This window comes from Molossus molossus, unplaced genomic scaffold, assembly GCF_014108415.1.
Source record: "Molossus molossus isolate mMolMol1 unplaced genomic scaffold, mMolMol1.p scaffold_m16_p_11, whole genome shotgun sequence".
Classification (NCBI taxonomy): domain Eukaryota; kingdom Metazoa; phylum Chordata; class Mammalia; order Chiroptera; family Molossidae; genus Molossus; species Molossus molossus.
In genome coordinates, this window is record NW_023425346.1 from 22,149,448 (window position 1) to 22,154,591 (window position 5,144).

A 5,144-nucleotide genomic window follows, 5' to 3' on the forward strand; every position below is an offset into this window, starting at 1 on the left:
ATACTAATTCTTTACAATCTCTTTCAGAAGATAGAAGGAGAGGAACTATTTCCTAACTACTTCCCAACTCCTTGTATAAAGCCAACATTATCTAAACAACATTATATAAAAGCCCAACAAAGACATTACAGGAAAGAAAACTATAGACCAAAATGTTTCATGAACATAGATACAAAAATTCTCAACAAAAAGTCAAATCCAACATGTATAAAAAGATGTACACAAGTAGATTTAAAAACAGTGGTTCATTTATACAAAGGAATACTACTTGGCCATAAAAAATAAAAATAAAAATAAATATTTTCTTTTGCAACAATATGGATGGACCTGGAGAATATTATGCCAAATAAAATAAGTCAGAGAAAGACAAATACCATATGATCTCACTTTATGTGGACTCTAATAAACAAAATAAACTGACAAACAAAATAGGAACAGAGGCATGGATACACAGAACAGACTGACAGCTGTCGGGGAGGGAGGAGCACTGGGTGGCTGGATGAAAGAAGGTAAAAGGATTAAGAAAAAGAAAAACCATATATATATATATATATATATATATATAAAACACATAGATACAGACAAAAGTTTGGTGATAGCAAGAGGGAAGAGGGGTGAGTGTACATGTAAGAGGGTGCATGATGCAGTGTGCAGATAATACTTTATTGAGTTGTACACTTGAAACCTGTATGGTTTTGTGGACCAATGTCACCCTAATGTGTTCAATTTAAAAAAAAATTACAGAATGATCAAGTGAAATGTATTACAGGTATGCAAGACCAACTTAACAGTAAATCACTGCTCTCTGGCTGGTATGGCTCAGTTAGTTAGGCATTTTTCTGTGCACCAAAATGTTGCCGGTTCGATTCCCAGTCAAGGTACATGCCCAGGTTGGTGGCTCAATCCCCACCCAGTAGGGGGCATGCAAGGGGCATCCAATTGATGTTTCTTTCTCTCTCTCCCTCTCCTTTCCTCTCTCTCTCTGAAATCAATAAAAACATTTAAAAAAATAAATTACTATATTTATTATATCTACAAGATAAAGAAGAAAAATTACATGATCAGATCAATAGATAACAGAGAAGCCATTTGACAGAATCTGACACCTATTTATGATAAACCCTCTCAGGAAATTAGAAATAGAGGGAAACTTACTGATAAAGAACATCTATAAAAAACTAACACCTAACATCATACTTAGTGATAAGAAATTAGATGCTTTCCCAAGGTCATAAACAAGGAAAGGGTGTCTCCACACAACTTCCATTCAACATTGTACTGAAATTTCCAGCTAAAGCAATTAAACAAGAGAAGGAAATAAAAGGTATACAAATTAGAAAAAAAAGATATAAAATTGTCTTTGCAGATGACATGATTGTTTATACTGAAAAGACAAAAGAACAATAACAATAGAAAACCTCCAAAAATTAACATCAATTATAACAAGGTTGTAGGAAAAAAGGTTAAAATGCAAAAGTTAATTTCTTTTCTATATAACAGCAATTAACAATTGGAATTTGAAATTAAAATTAAAATACCATTTACATAATTATCAAAAACAAAGAAAAGAGAAATATATTTAGGCATATATATATTTACACACATATATATACATATATATACAAATAAATATAATCTATATGAGGAAAACTACACAACTATAATGAAATAAATCAAAGAAGAACTAAAAAATGGAGGGATATTCCATATTCATCACAAGAAAGTTTTAATATTGTTAAATGTCAATTCTTCCCCAATTAATATACATATTGAGTGCCATCAGCATAAAAATTCCAGTCAGTTATTTCATGGCTATCAACAAACTAATTCTAAAGTTTATATTAAAAGACAAAAGACCCAGAAGAGCCACCACAATATGGAAGGAAAAGAATGAAGTTGAAGCACTGATACCATTCAGTAGACAAGCAGATCAATGAAACAAAATAGCCCTAAAATAGACCCACTCAAATATAGGCAACTGATTTTTGACAAAGGAACAAAGGCAATTTAATGGAGGAAGGATAGCCTCTCCAACAAATGTTGCTGGAAAAAATGGACATTCACATGTTAAAAAAAAAAAAAAAATGAAATGAAATAGATGCAGACCTTCCATTCTTCATCCCTCGTAAAAATTAACTCAAAATGCATCACAGCCTTAAATGTAAGACACAAAACCATAAAGCTCCCAGCAGATAAAATGAAAGAAAATCTAGATGACCTTCGCTTTGTCAAAGACTTTTCTTTAAAGTTATCTTACTTGTCCAATGTATTACAGATGTCCCCCCTTTATTCCCATTGACCCCCTCCTACCACTTCTGCCCCCCTCCAGCCTTCCCCACACTATTATCTGTGTCCATTGGTTATGCATATATGCATATAAGTTCTGGAGTTTATCTCTTCTCCCTTCCTTCCCCCCTTCCCTTTGAGGTTCATCAGTCTAACAATCAATTTGTACTTCTTCATTTCTTCACCTTTTTCACCCATCTCCCTGGCCCCCTCCCATCTGACAACCAACAAAAAGTTCTCTGAATCTATGAGTCTATTTCTGTTTTGCTTGCTCATTTTGTTTGTAGATTCAATTGTTGATAGATATGTATTTATTGTATATCTCACTAAGTTCATATTTTTGTTCTTCTTCTTCAAGAACCTTCAATATTTCATATAATAAAGGTTTGGTGGTGGTGAACTTCTTTAGCTTTTTCTTGTCTAGGAAACTATTTATATGTCCATCAATTCTCAATGATAGCTTTTCAGGGTAGAGTAATCTTGGTTGTAGGTTGTTGCTTTTCATCAATCTGAATATCTCTTGCCACTCCTTTCTGGCCTGCAAAGTTTCTTTTGAGAAATCAGCTGGGAGCTCCTTTGTAGGTAACTACCTGCTTTTCTTTTGCTGCTTTTAAGAGTCTCTCTTTGTATTTAACCTTTGGCATTTCGATGATGATGTGTCTCGGTGTGGACCTGTTTGGGACTCTCTGTGCTTCTTGGGCTTGTATGTCTATTTCCTTCACCAAGTTAGGTAAGTTTTCTGTCATTATATTTTCAAGTAGGTTTTCAATTTCTTGCCCTCTCACTTCTCCTTCTGGAACTCCCATGATGCAAACGTTGGTATGCTTGAAGTTGTCTCAGAGGCATCTTACATTATCTTCATTTTTTTTTTTTTTTGGATTCTTTGTTCTGATTGGGTATTTTTTGCTTCCCTATATTCCAAATAGATGGTTTGCTTCTTGGCTTCATCCACTCTACTATTGATTCCCTGTAAATTATTCTTTTTTTATTTTTAAAAAACTTTATTTTCATAGAATATACTTTACATTAGAGAGTCTCATAATGGGAAAATAACAATATTTAAAGTTTTATATTTGTGCACATTACTTCAGGACAAGAACAATGAACACATTTGTGGATTAAGTCTCAGTTTAGAAAATGTAATATTTTGATACATCTACAAGGGGACTTCTTCCCTGCGAGGAACTTCTCTATATTCCGAAGTTCTCAAGGCTCTTTTTCTCAGGATTTAGAAATTAGTCATGTGAAATATCAGAATTTCCTAATTTTAAAGGGGGCATTTTCAAACATTAAGTACTGCCTAAATTTCTGCAGTCTTTACTGATGAATTAATAGTTTTTTCCTTTCTTTTACATTCCTAGAGCAAATACAAAAGTTTGATCAGGTATTGATAGTAATAAAGATGAATTCCCTTTAAGAGTTTGATAAATTAAAATGTAAAAGCTCATGCATAATGTTCAGTCACATTGTGAGTCTTGTGAGAAGCTGGAAGACAACCTCATTTACTCATCAGGATATGGAGCTCAGTTTCACAGTTTCTTGTATATAATTCCTCTCAAACCTTTCCCTCAGATAAAATTCTAAAACTATCCAGGTGATTAGGAGAAGAGGTTTATCTCACCAATGGACTTATCTGTTATTTCCTCCTTATTGTGAGATGAATGGCATAACAGAGCAGAGGCAAAGAGGTGTACAATCAATTCTCAAGGTATTAATTAAAAAAGGTCAGAGCTTCCACAGCATGGCAACAGCTTTGCAGATGCCCACATCATAATAGTTGAAATAACAAAGCCCAGCAAAGGTGAACACTAAGAGTGCCAAGAGGCCTGCCCTTGGCCGCTTTCTGCAGTGCATCCTTATGAACAAAGTCAGTAACAACTTGTCCAAGGCCCCAGTGACTATGGAGGGTGAGGAATGCAGCCAGAGAGTAGTCTATTGTAGAGGAATGATTCAAATAAGCAGATGGAAGTAGGCCCAGGAGCAAAACACTGACAACCCTCTCACCACTCCAGTGGAGAGATGCAGCCTTGGAACCAGAATGGTGGCTGGGTGACAGGTGAATGTACTGTATTCCACATCATCCTGGGGTAGGTTGGTCCTGAAGAAATGCCAAGATCTGAGCAGGTTTGACCACTGGGGTTCGGAGGAAGAGGGCTCGGCTTCCTTGGGCACCACAGAGGATACTCAGCCTCCAGATACTAGCCATCTCAGCTCCTGAAGGTAAATTTATTCTTTATTTTAGTTAGTGCATCCTCCATTTCTGACTGGTCCTTTTTTATGCTCTTAAAGTCCTAACTAATTCCTTGACATTCTCACTAAGTTCCTTGAAATTCTCACTAAGTTTATTGAGCATCCTTATAAGCAGTGTTTTGAACTCTGCATCTGTTAGATTGCTTATCTCTATTTCATTTAGTTATTTTCCTGGAGTTTTGTTCTGTTCTTTCATTTGCAACATGTTTCTTTGTCTCCTCATTTTAGCTGCCTTCCTGTGTTTGTTTCCATGTATTAGGTAGAGTTGCTATGTGTCCTAGGCTTCCTAGTGTGGCCTGTTATAGTAGGTGTCTTCTAGGGTCCAGTGGCACAACTTCCCTATTCACCCCAGTTTGGCCTTCTAGGTGCACCCCTCGTGTGGACTGTACACCCTTTTCTTGCAATTGAGTCTTGATTGCTGTTGGCACATCAGTGGGAGTGGTTTACTAAGGCTGATAAGCTTCAAGGACTGGCTGTGCCCACTAGCCACTACCTTGTAGGATCAGCTGTGTAGGGCCCACCACACAGAGCAAAACTTACTTCAGCGGGGCTTTGGTATCCACTGAATCCACTCATTGAGTGTGTTGCTTATGGAGGTGCTTGGGTAG

General features: G+C 36.1%; 1 pseudogene; it reads right to left on the reverse strand.

Moving 5' to 3' along the window:
- Positions 1-4,011: 4,011 nt before the first annotated feature.
- On the reverse strand, positions 4,012-4,492 carry LOC118625827 (annotated as a pseudogene).
- Between the last annotated feature and the right edge of the window lie 652 nt (positions 4,493-5,144).